An 18,850-nucleotide genomic window follows, 5' to 3' on the forward strand; every position below is an offset into this window, starting at 1 on the left:
TGGTGATATTTGAATTCAATAATAAAATCTGGAATTAAGAGCCTAATGACCATGAAACTGTTGCAATTGTCAGGAAAAACCCATCTGGTTCACTCTTGAAGGAAATCTTTACCTGGTCTGGTCCACATATGACTTCAGAGACACATCCATATGGTTGACTCTTAACTGCACTCTGGCCAAGAAATGCTTACATCCCTTGAGATGAATAAAAGACAGCAACATCCTGGAGGTTACTATCGAACAGAAATTTGCCTGGTTCAGTCTCAAAAGTACATGTTAAAGGCTGAGAACTATACAATAAATAACTTGCCTCCTGACTCTTCAAAGCCTTTTAAATATCTATAAGATTTAAGTCAGGAGTGTGATGGAATACTCCCCACTTGCCTGGATGAATGAAGTTCCAGAGTCGATTCACCCATTACGAATTTGAGATGCTTAATTTTCTGGTAAGACAGAAGTTAGAACTAACTTGATCTTACCTAATTCTTAATACAACTTTAAATGTTGTATAAATAAACACACTTCTCAAATAATATTGAATTACATTGAATATTTATTGAAGAATTCCCACTAAAATTAGCACAAAATAGTGTTACACTGGGTATATGGGGTACAACAGTAAAGCAGTTGAAGGTCACATTTTCAGTAAAACGTACTTTATCATAAAGCATTTTTATATATCTGCAAAGTGCCACTAAAATACTACTTCGCCAGTTGCACAACTAAATTCTAATCAAACATAAATTTAAACACAGTAAATAATGGATACATGCATCAGCATTTAACAGTCAGAAACTGGAATAGTTTAGAACAAGCAGGAAGGCCTGCATGGAAGGAAGAGCTACGAAGACATTAAAATATTTCTTAAGGTGGGCTTTCAGACCGTATCAAACACAGCAGCACCTCATACTTGGTGGTATTATATGGTTTTGTTGAAAAGGGAGCAAACACAAAATAGCAAACATCCTTTTCTCCCCACTTTTTCCCTGTTTGCAATGTGTATTTAGACCATTTGTTCTCCAGCAAAATGAAGGATAGCTTCTTTGGAAAACAGAAACAAACCTGGGATAAAATGGACACCACACCACGTTTGTTTACACAAAGAGCTATCTGGTCAATTGCAATGACTCTTCAGCTCTTAAGTATTTTCTTGTAGGTTGACAAACGTGATCATAATTGGTACTGAAATTATGAAGGTGCAAGCTTGTCACTTAAAATCATAACTGCCCACCTAAAAAAACAAAGCCTATCAGAGATTGGCATAGGCCTATTTAAAATGAAAAGGAGGTTGGCACAGAAAATTTTGCTCTGCTGACTTAGTGAGAGTTCATCTGCTTGGCTCTTAGAACTAATAAATCTGAAAAACGTTGGCTCTAACTTATTGAAATGTGGAAAAAATGGAACGGACTCCTTGAGTGAAAAGAGAGTTTTGGGTTCTGCATCTCCTGCTGAAGGCAAAGCATTCTGCTACCATCCATTTGCTGACAAAGGGTCTTCCATTGGCAAGTACTTCTTCTTCAGAATGCATGTATTCTATGTAATATTACAATCTATGGATTCAACTAACATATTTCCCCAACCACCACACTACTTCCGAGTTGAGAAAATTATTGAACTTGAGAAGTTATTTTAAGATTGCTTTCTAGTCATATTTAGTATGTTTTATTCTTTAAGGATATAATTCAAAATAATAAACCATTGTCTCAACCTGCTGCTGAGTATTTAAAGATGCATTTTTAAATATTTCTTAAACTATGAAAGAAGTACCTAAAGGGAGAAAGTAATTTAAAAAGGTAAGGTTGCAATGCTGCAATTGTCCCTTTTTCTCTCAGGCACTTTCATGCACCTAGTTTGCTGTAAGTCAACTCTTTAGTCAACAGGTACTGCTCCTAGCCTAATAGATCCAATATGAAAGCCACCGCACATTCAGAAACAAGTCAATCCAGTCCAAAAAAATGAAAGCAATCAGAAAAGCATCAATACCCTCTCAGAACAGGGAAAATAAAAACAAAATTCCATCAGAGCTACCTTGCCAAGGAGCATATTTAAAATCCAAAATAGCACCATTCATCAGTGTCTCATATCCCGTGGCAGCACCTCAATCACTTACCACAAGGAAACAATGCATTACATACTATTACAGTATTTCTATACATAAAATTTACATGGCTAAAATATGAGGTTACATAGGCAATTGAAGATTTTAGACATACATTATGAACTAACAAGCTGAATACACTAAAAATAAAATGCAAGGGACTCTCAGCCTTTGTAGTCTAATGAAAACATTACATGTAAGAGAGGAAATGCTTTGGTTGTACACTTCCAATGGAGTAATGGAAGACAGCGCGGTGCATGGTACGAAAAGGCCTGAAGGCCCACCTGTATTGGTTGTAAACATTGTTGTTCACAGTGTGTGTTTATTAGTGTTTCCAGTTTAGTAAGACTGATATTTGTTGTTTTGTGGTAATATTATCCATGGTACAAATCAACCAGGTTCAGAGTCCCCTCAATTTGTTTTATCTAAAAATTTAAAGAAACACAAACAAACTCTGAAACTGTGCCAACTCAGCAAAACTCAGACAGCAGGTCAACACACATGGAAGAATAATGATCGAATATACAGTGACTCCATCGTCTAGTGGCAAAATATGGATCTGGCTCCATTGAGGGAGCCAGGTCCAAGACTTTGCTCTTATTGTTCCCCTTCTTGAAGCCAGTATTTTTTCCTGGTTGGAGACATGAAGCATTCCCTTTAATAAAAACAAACAATAAATCAACATGTATGTGTGATATAGTCCCTCAGAAACTTTTAGATTAGAAAATTTAAAAACAGCACAAAAATTATACTTCCAGAATGAATGCAAATGATAGCATTAATTAATGAGTGAATCTTTAATTTTACAAAATGCACAAAACATCCAATAATTAATCACTGACAGTAAAGGAAACAAGTAGGATTTTGATAAATTTGCTTTTTACATCAAGAATCTTTGCACACCACTTTGCACCCCAACTTTTAAAACTTTGCAATTTGCTGCAACAAGTTATTAGAACAGCAGCAAATGCATTTCCCCTTTGAGTGAACTTTAGCAATCTTATCTCAAGTGTTTGAAAAAAAGTCCTTTTTAAATCAGCATTCCAGATTGTTGCCACAACAAAGATTCTCACTACCTTTGTGAAAGTGGTAGAAGATATCAAAAATCCTGACTCCTCATCCCAAAACCTGGCAATTCATATTTTCAAGGAGATGGTCCATGAGCATTTCACAGAGACAACTGGCATTTAAATGGTCAGAAATGCTCATTTGAATGATCATGATCTGATCAGTTTAAATTAGGTAACAACAGCTCTGTTCTCAGTACATTAATGTTGGATAGCTTTTGAAGACTGAGTTATCCTGTACCGGACACTTTGTGATGAGAGCCAAGGAAGTTTTCGTCTGGGGGGAGGCAAGGTTAGCTGTCCTTCAGGATTGTTAACTGTTGAGAAGATTATGTGGAAAACGTATAAAGCCCTTTGAACTGTCCAACTAGTTAAGAAGGATCAAGACCTGTCAACAGGTAACAATGTGCTTTATGAGTCAGTGTGTTTCTCAATAGAATGCAGTTTGCAATGTAGCCAGTTTTAAGTGTTACAACTTTTTTTGTGTTCATTGGTACTTGTGGATATTAGAAGAGTTGGCATGGTAGGGGTTGGGTGAAGTGTAGTGGGCACTGGGTTAATTTAGGAGTAATAAAGAGGCGTAAAAGGTTAGTGCTTTCTGCATAGCCCAGCTCAACTCTTAGACCAGTTACAGTAACCCCTGAGTGTCAGTGGGAAGTGCAGGTGACCATTTAAACGTTATCCTGTCTTTGTACACCTGACCTAGAAACAAAACTTCGGGCAGTGACTTTTGGGTTTCATCACAGAATCCTTACACTGTGGTAACAGACTAATCTGCCCATGAGGTCCACACAACCCCTCCGAAGAACATCCCCTCCAGACCCATCCCCCTACCTCATCCCTGTAACCCTGCATTTCCTATGGCTAATCCACCCAACCTGCACATCCCTGAACACTAGGGGCAATTTAGCATAGCCAATCCACCTAACCTGGACATCTCTGGACTGTGGGAAGAAACCAGCACACCCATAAGAAACCCACTGGAAACTCTATTCAGACAGTCGCCCAAGGTTGGAATCAAACCCGGGTCCCTGGCATTGTGAGGCAGCAGTGCTATCTATTGAGCCGCAGTAGATAGACTTGAATATATAATCTGGACAGACATTCCAATCCTTACTATAGGAGAGATTGCATGTTGCAGATGTTATTATTCAGATGAGATGCTTAACTGAGGCCTGTCTTCTGTCTCAGATAGGCAGTAAATATCTTTGGTATCATTTGAAGAAGAGCAGTGGAATTGGCCAGAATTTCTTTTGAGCAGCACCATGAAAACCAGGTCCTGAAGCCAGTTATCATATTGCTGTTTTGGACAGTGTAGTATCAAAACTAGATTTGACATTTCCCCACCTGACAACAACTGCACTTCCTAACTAATTTCTTTGCTTTGAAGTACTTTGAAGTACAATCAATTTGCAACATAAAAACAAGTCACTCGTTTGTTCTGGTGATTAACCTCTACTTAGTCAAGTAGCTTCAATGACATTTACCCGGCCTGTTCCAGATACAACTGCTGTTCTTTCATTCATCTGTCTAATCTACTCTTGAAGGTCGATATAAGTTTCTGGAGGTAAATGCCACTCTCACAACTCCCCCAAATCGGTTTGAAATAATTTATGTATAATCTTTTCTCCATTGGCTCTCATTATTACATGCCTCAACTACTGGAAAATCTAGTGCTCAGCTTCACACATCTTCCTTTCATAATTTTAAATGTTCTATCGGAGGCAATGCACAATATTTTGTAGTTTACTTAGAAGGGTATTCACAGTAGAGGGGTCATAGAATCAATGTTCACAGATCACCGAAGGTGGCAGCAGAGGTGGATAAAATAGTGATGAAGGCTAAAAGGACAAATTATTTTTTTAGTCAAGGTATAGAATACAGGAGGTCATGCTCAAATTTTATAAAACTGTAGCTAGACCACAGCAAGGGTACAGCATATGGTTCTGATCACTTGCAGGAAAGATGTTAATGCACTAATTGGGATTTTTAAATTATGAAGGAGCCAAATAGATAAGAAGGACTTAGCAAGAGAAATCAATCAGGAAACACAGATTTAACATTACTGGTAGAGTGATGCGTGGAGGCAAATCTTCATCTGGAGAATGGCTGGGGTCCGGAATTCATTACCTCTACAAATGGAAGAGTCAGAAGGCCTTGGAAGCATTTATTTTATGCACTTGAGGCACTGTAGGCTACAGGGCCAGAGCAGAACAATGAGATTAAAATAGTTAACTCTTTTTCAAACAGCACAGCAAGAATGCTGTTCTCATAGAAGAAATGTATACTTACTAAGAATTTCTTCATATTTATTCACTATTAATTTTTTGTTTTAAACCCACTATTTTCTGTCTCTGGTCATTTGGTGTTTTACTTCTAATTTCCACTCCCTGAAGTCTACAGAATGCAGATTTTTGGTGGAGAATTTGTTTAACCACCCATCACTAGACCCGCTGCACTATGTATGCATTATCAGATACTGCTCTCCATCACTGCCTACAGTTCAAAATTCATTCAGGAATGCAAAGATAACCCTGCATTCTCTTCACCACAAACTGCCTTCTGAAATCACTGTCCACTGTCTCCTCCATGCTAACAAGGGGTGACTTATAGAAACATAGAAAAGCAGGAGGAGTAGGTCATTGAACTCTTCAAACCTACTTTGTTATTCCACGTCATGCTGATAAACAATCAATTCATGCTATCCCAGAAACCCTGGATGTCATTAGTATATAGAAACTTACTGATCTTGATATTGAACATTCTCAATGACTGGGCCTCCAGCAGAAATATTCAGTCCACCAATTCAATGGTCTCTGTTGCTTCTCCAAGCTCACTAGGCCTACATAATCCTTACCTCTCCCACTGTCTGAGTTCTATTTCAAGTTCTGTTTCACCTCTTCTTTATTGCCCTCAAACTCAGAACATCCACAAGATCCAGCTCCCTCAATCTTTTTCCAACCAAGCCCTTCTTGGGCTCCACGTCAGCTGATATTTTTAATGGGTTTCTCTACTCAAATATTGTCTCCCACTATGATCTGTCTCCCCTAATACCCACTCTTGGTGTTTATGTCCTTGTAAGTTCTAACTCCAACATGAACCTCCCCTTTCTTGCCAAAGTTCTGGAATGTCTGGTTTTTTTCCCAAATCTATGCCCAAGTTTTCAAAGATTCCATGATTCCACTCCAGTCAGGGTTCCAGTCTTGCCACAGAACTGGAATGGCCCTTATCAAAGTCACAAAGAATGTTTGCCTGAAACAATATAAAACTCGGCTTCCATTTTCAATTGTTCAAAATGTATAGCCAAAAGCAACGTTAGCCCTGGATTTTAAAAAAAACTTCAACAATTAGCTAAATGACTCCAGTATGATGGTGATGGTGCATTACAGTTTGCTGAGGAAGTCAGAGTTGCTGCGGCAACATGGAAGCCGACATGTATGTTGCAAGCTCAAAAGATACTGGCTCTGAGAAAGAGATGCTTCCCATTGTTTCTCAAGTCCTCTCAACTCAAATGTTGAGACTATGAAATGCAAATGAACTAAAGATAGTCATTTCATATTAGGATTTAGGATATGTTCCGAAATTGCTCAAACTTCATCGGGATTTTATTTAATCTTGGCAATTGATCCAGGCTGGACTTCTGACAGATTTTTGCTGAGATCAAGAACCCCAGGCAGGAAATCCAGGTCACAGGGAACTACTGGCTAATCAGAAGCCAGCAGCTCTTCCTTGCAGGCAGCATTAGTAGGAGAGTGTTGATAATTGTTAGTAATGGATATATCAGAAGCCCAGGATCATTGAGGTAACCAGGCCAGAAGTGAGTATGGAAGGAGTTGATGCCACAGAGACAGAGCTGTTGGCTAAGGGAAGTTGGAGGGTGATCCAATGCCAGATTTCTTAAATCAGGAACTGAGTGTCTTTGAATGAGGGCTCTCCCTGACCACGAGGAGCCTGTAAGCAAATCCTTTATGTTTAAAACCAGCATTTGGAGAAAAAGGCATTTATGTGAGTATGTTATCAGTTGATATCAGAATGGAAATGCCATCTACAAGCCTTCCTATCCCACATTTAAATCAGGGCAGAAAAAAGAAAAAGGCTGAGATTCTACCCTGAGCCCACCTCCATACTCATATTGGAAAGAGAGTAATGAACTGCACCCTCTGTTCCAGGCAAGTTCATATCCTTGTCAGCTTGAAACAGAGGCAATGCATTCATTGTGGGCACTTTAACATGCACATGGACTGAGATAAGCAAATTGGCAAGAATGGTCACGAATTAATTTTGTAGAACATTTTGGTAACAGTTTCTGAAGCAATACATTATGAAACTGGTTAGGTATAAAGCTTTCAAAGATCTGTTAATGTGTAATGAGGCAGGAATAATTAGTAATGCCATGTTAAAAGATCTGCAGGAAAGTAATGATTGTACCACACAATTTCACATGAATTTGAAAGACACTCTAATCAGAAACAAAAATTTTAAATATAACCTATATCAATTTCCAGGGTACAACTTCATTGGTCACTCTTAAGACCCTAGGATAAGGTCCATCTGGATCTGGAAACTAATGAACCTGTTGTTCCATCACTCTGTTTAGTACTGCATCCTGAGTGATTTATAATTTCACCTAGTTTAATCTCCCCTTAATAAATATTACTGAGATTTTTTTCTATCATATTGAGGAAACAAAATATATAACCATTACATTTGACGTATCTTTAAATCATCTTTTAGAGTGCAACACTTTTTTTTTTCCTTGATAACTATGGAAACTCTTGCCAGTTGTTTTTACATTTCTAGCTAGCAAACTCACTGCTCTAATTTGTCCTGATTTACTTTCTATTGTTTGATGCTGTTCTTTGTTTTCTGACCAGTCATCTGGCCCTTCGCCTGTGCTTAATGTTTTTTCCTTAAGTTTGATGCTCTTCTCATTTTCCTCTAGTTGACCACCAATGGTAGGACCTCCACTTGAATTAGAATTCATTTTTAACTCCTCCATTTCTTCTCAGCGCCTTATTGAAATTTAAAATTCCCCTTTTTATTGTCTCTTTATATTGCTGTGTTTAATTTGGTGTAATTTATATGTCACTTGGAGTACTCCTTGGGATTGACTTCTATGCTGAAGGCATTTGAGTATAATCTAAAGTATTTTCACTTCAGATATATCAACACTTACCTTTGAAATTGTAATTAAGCTGAGGTTAAAATGTTAGCTGTGATGTTCAGCAGTAGAAAGGAAATACCTGTCTGGAAGAGGAGGCAGTAGCCGAGTTGTATTATCACTGGACTGTTAATCCAGAGACCTGACTACAGTTCTGAGTCTAATGAACCTGGGTTCGAATCCTGCCATGGCAGATGGTGGATTTTGAATTGAATAAAAATCTGGAATTAAGAACCTACTGATGACCATCAATTCATTATTGATTGTTGGTAAAGCTATATGGTCTACTAATTTCCTTTAGGGCAGCACAGTGGTTAGCATTGTTGCCTCACAGCGCCAGAAATCTGGGTTCAATTCCCGCCTCAGGCGACTGACTGTATGGAGTTTGCACATTCTCCCCGTGTCTGCGTGGCTTTCCTCCGGGTGCCCCGGTTTCCTCCCTCAGTCCAAAGATGTGCAGGTTAGGTGAATTGGCCATGCTAAAGTGTTAGGTGAAGGGGTAAAATGTAGGGGAATGGGTCTGGGTGGGTTGCACTTTGGCAGGTCAGTGTGGACTTGTTGGACTGAAGGGCCTGTTTCACACTGTAAGTAATCTAATCTTAAGAGGGGAATTGGCTAAATGGTTTGGATCTATGGACCAACCCATAATTATCAACTGCTGTCTTGCTGTTGCAACCTTCTAATTTTCTGTATGAATTCTTACTAATGGAGCGAAAGAATTAAGTAGTTTCCTCCGGCATCACTTGAACACAAAGGTGCACAAGAGGTGTGAAATGATAGTTGCCATTTTAACTCACTTTAAACGTTGAGCACAAATACTGGCTGAAATTGAATGTCAGGAAATGGAAAATGAACAAAATTCCAAAGGGATCAGTCTCTTGATTCTCCTGTTCATTTGTAATTCATTAAGTCGATAATGTTTCTAGCAGAACACTCTTCCATGTTTTCTTAAGTTTCTGCTGCAATTTGTCACTGAAGATAAAAATATTTCATGATTGTATATTCAGTTTGGTTTGCCAGCTAGCTATTTGAAATGAGTGGCCTAAGCCTTTTGCTTCGCTCCCTTTGAGTGGGACCACTTCCAGAGAACAAAGGGATGTACAGTATTAAGAAAGGGAAATGGAGTATGAGAGTTGCGGGGAACATGCAAACTGATTGTAAAAGCTTCTATAGGTATGTTAGGTGAAAAGAATGTGTGAAGGCAAATGTAAGTCCTTTACAAATTGAAACAGGGGATGTTTTAACGGGCAACAAAGAGATGGTAGACTAATTAAATACATATTTTGGTTTGGTCTTCACAAAGGAGAACATAAATAATGTCCCAAAAATGTTGGTGAACACAGGATTTAGTGAGAGGGAGGAATTGAATGAAGTCCGTATTAGTAAGGAAACTGTGTTGGGAAAATTGATGAGATTGAAGGTAGATAAATCCTGAGGGCTCGGTAATCCACATCCCAGAGTTCATAAGGAAGTAGCCCATGAAACAGTGGATGCATTAGTGGTCATCATTCTTTAGACTCGGAATCAATTACTTTGGATTGGAAGGTAGCTAATGTAACCCTACTATTTAAAAAACACAGAGAGAAAATAAGACATTATAGACCGGAATGCTTCAGATCAATACTAGAGAAAATGCTAGAGCCTATTATAAAAGATTTAATAACAAAGCGCTTGAAAAACAGAGGCAGGGTTGGATGCAGTCAACATGAATTTACAAAATTAAAATCACGCTTGAAAAGTCAATTGGAATTTTTTGGAATGTAACTAGGTGAGTTGATAAGAGAGAGCCACTGGATGTAGTTTATTTGGATTTTCAGAAGGCTTTTATTTAAGAAAATAGCATGTAAATTAAAGCGTGTGGAATTTGGGACACTGTACTGACATGGATAGAGAACTGGTTGGTAGACACACAACACAGAGTAGGAATGAACAGACCATTTTCCAAGAGGCAGTCAATGATTACCTTGCTCAGACTCCAGTTATTCACAATATATATTGATTTAGATGAGGGAAATAAATATAACATCTCCAAGTTTGCAGACAGCTCAAAGCTGAGTGGGAGGATGAACTGTCAGGCAGATACAGCAATCCTTCATTGTAATTTTGACAAGTTGAGAGCTGGGCCAAGGCATATCAGTTGAAGTATAATGTGGATAAATGTGAGGTAATCCACTTTGACAGCAAAAACAGGAAGGTAAGTTATTATCTGAATGGGGACAGATGGGAAAGGAGGAGTTGCAATGAGACCTGGGGGTACCTGTTCACCATTTTCTGCAAGTGAGCATGCAGGTGCAGCAGGCAGTGAAGAAGGCAAACTGTATGTTGACCTTGATGATGAGAGGACTCAAACACAGGAACAAGGATGTCTTGCTGCAATTATACAACAAGGTGAGGCCACACCTGGAACACTGAGTGCAGTTCTGACCTCCTAATCAGAGGAAGGAGGTTCTTGCTCTAGAGGAAGAGCAGGGAAGAGGAAGACTGATTGCTGGGATGGCAGGACTGACATAGAAGAGACAATGAATTGATTAGAATCTTTTCATTAGAATTCAGTAGAATGAGGGTTTTTTTTCACTATAAAACTCGAACAGGACTAGACAGGTTAAATGCAGGGAGTTCAGAACCAGGATTCACTGTCTAAGGACAGGCTATTTAGGACTGAAAGATGGAGAAATATCTTTCACCCAGGGAGTGAAGGCTGCGGAATTCTCTGCCACAGAATGTGATTGAGGCCAGAACCTGGAATGTTTTCAAGAGGGAGTTAGATATAGTTCTGTGGAACAATTTAGCTGGTCCCTACAGTTCCTACCCAACAGCTTTGCAATTTTCATTGTCTATTAGGTGCTTATGTAATTCCCTCCTGCAAGTATAGACTAACTCTGCTTACACCACCCTTTCTGTCAGTACATCCCTGACTGGAACTGCATGCTGTTTAAATTTTTTTTTTCTCTCATGTGGTCTGTAACATTTCTGCCAATTACTTAACAATTCTAACCCCTTTGTTCTTGACATTACTGCCAAAGCTTAAACTGAGAAGGTATAGTCCTGTGACAATAAACGTAAGTAGAACTTTACGTTTTTGCCATTGTATTTTTATTAAATGATAATATTCTGACTGCAATTCCAAAAAACTCTCTACTGTTTATGCTGCTAAAGCCTCTCTGACAGATACTCCAATGGTATTATGGTAACACATTTTGAATATATATGGAAGAGTAGACAAAACCACCCTCAGGAAAGCAGCGCAGAGGCAACCCTCTGTGTTGCTGACCATCTTCCCCTACCCTTGAACAGATGAAATGTTGTAATAGGGCAGGTAGTTTAGTGCAAAGTCCTAGCATCTAGTTTCATCGTTAAGTTGCAAAATATATCGCAACTTCACACTCAGTTTTAAATAATCTGAATGTCCTAGATGCACTTGATACCTCATCATATCTTCTCTAACACCCAGTATTATTAAACATTTTAATCAGTTTTGAGGAAGAGAAACAAGCAGAATAGAAAATAGACAACAATATTTTCTAACTAATTTGCAAATATTCTGCCTTTCAAAAACTGCATTTGAAAACTTTCATACACCAGAAATGTTTCACTCCTTTTCAATTTCTGTCTTCTGATTGTCTTGTGACAACAACTGCTTGGGAAGTTACAAAGAGTACAATGAAAATGTACCTATTTCAATAATCATCTCGTGTATGGAAAAGAGGCCTTGGGTTTGAGGCTAATTTACTACTCAAAATCATGTTGTGAGAGGCAGGCTAAAATCTGGGATGACATCCAAAAGGCATTGTGCTGTGCAGTTCCTTCCAGCTGCAAAAACAGTTTTTTCTTGAACTTTTTCCATTGTAAAAAGTGTTTAAAATCCCATATGGTCAGAGATTATTGATTCCTCAGAAAGAAAGGAAGTAAAGTTCATTTTAATGGTACTGTACTAATTCTCAGTGCAAGAAAGACAAAGATCAGTTTGTTTAGAAAAGAGCCATCTGGAGGAGTCTTGTCCTTAACTGCATACATTTCAGGTATGGAATAGTCAATAATTTTCCTGAACTAGCTGTGATTCCCTTTGTGTCTTGCATTGCTGTGTAACTTCTAAATATCTGTAAAACGTGTTTTTTTTTTATTGCTTCAGCACAATAACAGGATTCTTTAGTCACTTGTCCTGATGTAATACTGCAAGCATTTTCCCCTTATGCCTCTGTAAAGTGCTGCATTAAAGATACTGAGAATGAAATCCATTAATGTTTTCTTGATCACTTGCTGTAATGGCAGAGGGTGAGTTTGGTAAAATGGCATTAGCAATGTCTACTTTGTCTTATCACACAGGCTGGAAACTCTTGCACCAAAGTCTATTGCTGACAAGTGATGAACTTTCCTGGAAATTCACTCCCACTATGCAAAATCAAGGCATCATAACCTTAATATCATCAGTGCTGCTGTTGAAATAAACCTCAGTGAATGAAGGGAACCTTTGAATTTCTGAACTTGCAGTTCAGGAAGCATTAGTAAGTAGGCAGCATTCTATTTTATGCACTTTTAATATAATTGACTTTTACCACAACTAAATGTATTAACTGATGTCTCAGGTGAATAGATAATTAGTTGCAACTAGACGGGTTCAATAAGGTGAACTTGACCACTAACTGAAATGGGAGGTCGGTAAATAGAACTCAGGTGTCGAAAGACTTTTTTTTCATTGTATTTATTTAGTCTGCAGTTCTATGCATTACTGTCCAGGCTAAAGTTTGTTAACTTTGGAGCCGTGCCTTGTTTGGCAGCATGTGAATAATTCACATTGAGTAAATCAATGGTGCCTCCCAAAGGTGACAGCTACAACATATTATGCTCATAATTAAATCTCTTACTGAAGGAAGGCTTCCATCCTTGGCACTGGTCTTCAGCAGTCTTGAGGTAACATGGGAAACACCAGTTCAAAACTTTGCCAGGCCTTTCAAAAAAAGCAGACAAACATATTGTTTTTCTTAAGCTATTGTCAAAATAGCAGCAAAAAGTTAAATGTAATCCATTTTACATAGTTGTAAGACAGATGTGTATTATACTGGATATAATTTAGTAACAGGCTGTTAGTTAGTTAGTCAGTGGCTCTTACAACACACACAATTGGAGATCTAAGAAACATTGGGCTGTGGAACTTTGCACAGTCTGCTTAAACATTTAGAGTTGTAAGAAACATGAAGGCTATGAGAAAGTAAAAGCAGTGACATGGTTCTACGAATGAACAGTGTTTTCAAGCCTACTGTAAAACACTGAAAAAGCTGTTGTAGATAATAGAGAACAACTTAAATCCACCAATGGTTTCAAGGGCTCTAAGTGATGCATTAAGCATTTTACACATTTTTTGAGTTATGTCTTCAGACAGTGTCACAAAGGAATTGGTAGCCAAAATTTTAAATGTTGTTATCAGTAATACAGTTAACTACAAAAAAGGCCATTACAACAGAAAATAAGTCAATAAATAACATGATGTTTAAACTGGTAGTTGGAGCAAGCATTAGACTACAAAAAAGCTCAAGCTTGTCCTCTGGCACCAAGTACAAAGGCTTCAAGTATTTATACACTTTTAGATACAAAGGTCAAATGCATAAAACACCTCTCCTCAAAGTTACCTGGAGTCACCCTGATGCCACTGAATGTAAACAAAAAAAAATCAAATTCTCATATTGTGAAACATATTGTTAATGGAGTGAATTAAATAAGCTCAAAATTTATACACTGTGTACTCCAAGTTTCCTTAAGGAGTGACATTTTCTACACAATGAGCTGTAAAAATAAGGGCATTTTAAATAAGCTGTAAAAGGCCTTTTGACAAACATTTTGCATTTTGTTGTAAGTAAGGTTGTCTAAACAACTGGCATGGTACCAAGATAACACGTGGAAGAAATGCAACATCTGCAAAAAATTACATTAAAGCAACTTCCTGTCCAAAGAAAATATCAGCTGATTCTTTTTACATTGAAGAAGTTAAGCATGCAACACTTATCTCAGTACAGTAGTTAATCTTGAGATGAGAAAAGGTACATTACTGTACCATAAGGATTCATTCCAGAATATAGCTACAGCAGCCAGTTTTCTGCAGCAAACTTCACTGATGCAATTCTAAAATTTACTCCAGGCCTGGATGAGATCAGGGGAGCACTAAGGAAGTAAAGGCATGAAGAGTGTTGGCATTTTATTAGATGGAGTGAAAGGAGAGCATTGTAAAGAAAAACAGTACAGCTGCAACAAAAGACATTCCATATGGAAAAGGAGATTACTGGAATTGAATTGCAGGACTTCAATAATATCACTGGGGTAGTCATTTTTACACCAAACTGTCTGGTTTTATCAGGAATACCAAAATATACTAAGTTTTAAGGTGGCTTTACCACATGGTTGAAAAGTTGACAGTTCATTTATTCATTTATTGCTGTTGCACAATTTAGGTGTGGCCAGTTTTCATGGAAAACCAAGATCAAATCTTGAAAATTGATACTAACATGTACATTTGGCTTTTAAAATTTGCATTCAAAGCTTCACTCAATAGTGATTTAAAAAGTTTTCTTGCCACAGTTGCTCAAAGGGGGTTAACCAAATCACACAATGGCCCAATTATGAATCACTTCCTACTCCCAGAGGCTGCTTGTGGAGGGGTCTACAGAAAGAGCCCTGGAGACAACAGCTGTCCCACGTTCAAGTTGTGGCAGTCACTATACCAACCATCCTCCCCATTTGCCCAGGGCCACACACCTAGCCCTGGCTCCCACACAGATGAACCCACTAAGGCTTTTTTGTTCTTCATATGCAGCCTCAGCAATTGCCAACACTAAAGGTGGCACTGCTGAGTACTGGAGCTCCTCGGCAGGAGCTGACATCCTCAACTGGATAGCAGTTCCAAAGGGGGTCTGCTAGCTGCATGCTACCAGCAGAAATGCCACCCTGTGAAGCAGAGAAGGATTATTACTGAGAGACTGTAAGAGATCACTGTGCAATAGAGAGGGACCACTATAGAGACTGGAAAGCAGAGATGGATCCCAAAAATGGAGCAGGAGAATCAAACCGCAACATCATAAGTAGGTCACAGGGTAAGTTCCTGTTACTAATTTGAGAGATAATTGGGAGCGACAACAGTGAACAGGGAACAATGGGCAGAAGATAAAGTGAGCAAGAGAAAAAGAGAGAGGAAGAGAAATGGGAGCAACGGTGTTCTGGTGATGCTCCTAAGTTTGGCTAAAAAAAAGGAGAAAGAAAAATCAAACAAACCAACAAAAACAAGATGGATTGATTAATGAGTATTGCTGCTGAATTCCTCTCAGGAATGACTCTAAGCAGCTGTGAGATTGTACTGGTACTGGTTCTCCAGGTTTAAGAGATATGAATAGAAGGTATGTAAGGAACTTCGACAGCAGCTTCCAAACTCACAACCTCAATTACCTAAAATGACACTGGGCAGCACATATATGTAACACCACCACGTGCAGTTTCCTCCCCAAGCCACACACTGTCCTGATTTGGAAATAAAAATTTTAAAATTGCCATTCATAGAATTGTACAGCACTTCAGTACAATTTGTCCATGCAAACTAGTCCCACCCTTCGTTAATATCCTGGAACACCCTCCCTCACATCAGTGTGCGTCTATCTACAGCAACAGTTTACCATCACAGCACGGTGGCACAGTGGTTAGAACTGCTGCCTCACAGCACCAGTGACCCGGGTTCAATTCTCGCCTCAGGCGACTGACTGTATGGAGTTTACACATTCGCCCCGTGTCTGTGTGGGCTTGCTCTGGTTTCCTCCCACAGTCCAAAAATGAGCAGGTTAGGTGAATTGGCCATGCTAAATCGCCCGTAGTGTTAGGTGAAGGGGTAAATATAGGGGAATGGGTCTGGGTGGGTTGCTCTTCGGAGGGTCGGTATGGACTTGTTGGGCCGAAGGGCCTGTTTCCACACTGTAAGTAATCTAATCTAAATTCACCTTCTCTAGGGCAACTAAGGACATGCAATAAATACTGGATCAGCCAGTGATATACATCCATGAATGTATAATAAAAACCTGTCTTTCTTTGATTTTTAACTGGAAAGGTTTATTAGCATAAGTAGTTAATTATTAGCAGAAGAAGGTTTATGAGTATAAGGTTTATCATTTAACCAAGGAATGGCAGTCCCACTCGACATGTAATATGTGTGAAATCCAGCATGCTTCCTGTATCCTGGATAACCAATGCAAGGAAACTATTGCCAGTTATAGAATCATAGAGATGTACAGCACAGAAGCAGACTTCAGTCCAACTCGTTCATGCCGACCAGATATCACAAATTAATCTAGTCCCATTTGCTAGAACTTGACCTGTATCCCTCTAAATCCTTCCTATTCATATACCCATCCAGATGTCTTTTAAATGTTGTAATTGTTCCAGCCTCCACCACGTCCTCTAGCAGTTCATTCCTTACATGCACCACTTTTGCATGAAAATGTTGCCCCTTAGGTCCCTTTTGAATCATTCTCCTCTCACCCTAAACCTACGCCCTCTAGTTCTGGAATCCCCCACCCCAGGGAAAAGACCTTGTCTATTTACCCTATCCATGCCCATCATGATTTTATAAACTTCAATAAGGTCACCTCACCCCTCAGCCTCCAACGCTCCAGGGAAGACAGCTCCAGTCTATTCAGCCTCAAGCTCCAAAGCTCCATCTGGAGAATGCAGCCAGAGCTAGGTTCATGGTGCCATGTGTGGGTTAGCGCTGTAGGTGGGCATAATGAAGACTTGAAGAGCAGTCACAATAGCAGATTTGATAGTTGAAACATTTAGGCGTTGCTGCAGCACTACAATGGCAATTACCGGTGCAGCCCAAGGTGAAGCACTAAAGTACAGAAGTGACCAGTACATGGATTCAAAGGAGTGCCATAAGAGTTTACAGACTGGCACATGATACATGCCAAAATCGGTGGATGTGGAACGTGCGCATCCAGTGCCTACAGCATTAGTTTAGACTGCTGGAAATTTAGCTCAGTAACATTATCATATCACCATCTGTGTTCATAATAAGAAAACTACCAGTGAGCAATAGAAATTTACTGTTATCTTTATATTGAGGAAGTATCCAGAATCAAGGCAACTTTGGCAGAAAGGAGAGAGGCTCATTGGAGCTTTAGGTGCTCCATTCACATCTAATAAGAAATGATTTACCGGCGCATGGTGAAGATCGGGCTCACAACTAAATTGTAAATGCCTGATTTAAATATTATAATAAACTCCGGCCTCTGCACAGCAGCACATAAAAACACCATGTAACCACCATGCTAAAATGGCAACAGGCCGTGTGTTTGGTTGTGATCTGTGATCTTTCATTTTCACACGTCCTGACCGTTTCCTGTATGTTTTGGAGAGGGGTTAACACCGGAAGGAAAATATAATGTTCAATTAAAGTTTTTTTTAGCCATTCCAGGGTCTCTGCTCTTGCAATCAGCTCAAATAAACATAGAAACATGGAGGAGTAAGCCATTCAGCCCTTCAAGCCTGCTCTACTATCCCAATATGATGATGGCTAATCCTCACTCTTAACGTCATATTACCACTTTCACCCCAAACCCTTGATGTTCTAAAATCTGAAAATGGACCTACAGATGTTTCTTTGTTGAATACTCAGTGACTTGGCTACAAAGTCTTCAAAGGTTCACTGACCTTTGAATGAAGAAATCTTTGCTCATCTCAATTTTGAATGGCCTACCCCATCTCCTGACATTAACCCCTGATTCTAGACTCCACAAGAAAGAAAACAAGCTCCCTGCAGCTAGTCTGTCCATCCTTGTTAGAATTTTATACATTTCAAATAGACCTTCTCTCATCCTTTTAAACTCATCCTTTAAAGTGAACACAGGCACAGTCAAGCCAATCTCTTCACATATAAAGGTCCTGCCATCCCTGTTATCAACCTAGAGAACCTCTGCTGCACTCCCTCTATGGCACGTATAGCAGGGAGATCAAAGCTTCACTCAATATTTCATGTGTGGTCTTACCAAAATCCTGTATAACTGCAATAAAACATCTCTATTTCAGTGAAGATCAACATACCACCTGCCTTCCAAATTACTTGCCGCACCTGTCTGTTTTCATTAACTGATGTTCAAGGACATCTTGATCTGTTTGTAGATCCACACTTCCCAATACACGACCACTTAAATAATACACTTTCTTTCTGTTTTTCATACTAAAGTGTATTACTTCACACTTAGACACGTTGTACTGCATCTGCCATGTGTTCACTCACCCACTCAACTTCCATAAATAACCTCAAAGCCTCCTTGCATCCTTCTCACAATCCTGCCCCGTTTATGTATTTGACAAATTCACCATATCGACCAGTTCTGCCTTATCTATTCAAACAGTTACATCCTCAAAAAACTCGAATAGATTAGTTAAGCATGATTTTCCTTTCATAACCCATACAAAGCTGGGCTGGGTTTGTCCAATTCCATAATGCTCTCCAAAATGTCCTACTGTCATGTCTTTCATAACAGACTCTAGCAT

At 39.0% G+C, this 18,850-nt stretch overlaps 1 long non-coding RNA gene across 1 annotated transcript in view; it reads right to left on the bottom strand.

Annotated features, from left to right (window-relative positions):
* Window positions 1-535: 535 nt before the first annotated feature.
* Window positions 536-18,850, bottom strand: part of LOC140485474 (uncharacterized) — a 29,792-nt gene continuing 11,477 nt past the window's right edge. Inside the window, exons 3-5 of the long non-coding RNA XR_011962344.1 lie at window positions 14,373-14,479; window positions 13,189-13,271; window positions 536-2,753 (exon numbers count right to left, since the gene is read on the bottom strand). This is a non-coding gene — a long non-coding RNA (uncharacterized lncRNA). The remainder of the gene's footprint in view (window positions 2,754-13,188; window positions 13,272-14,372; window positions 14,480-18,850) is intronic.

This window comes from Chiloscyllium punctatum, chromosome 2, assembly GCF_047496795.1.
Source record: "Chiloscyllium punctatum isolate Juve2018m chromosome 2, sChiPun1.3, whole genome shotgun sequence".
Classification (NCBI taxonomy): Eukaryota; Metazoa; Chordata; class Chondrichthyes; order Orectolobiformes; family Hemiscylliidae; genus Chiloscyllium; species Chiloscyllium punctatum.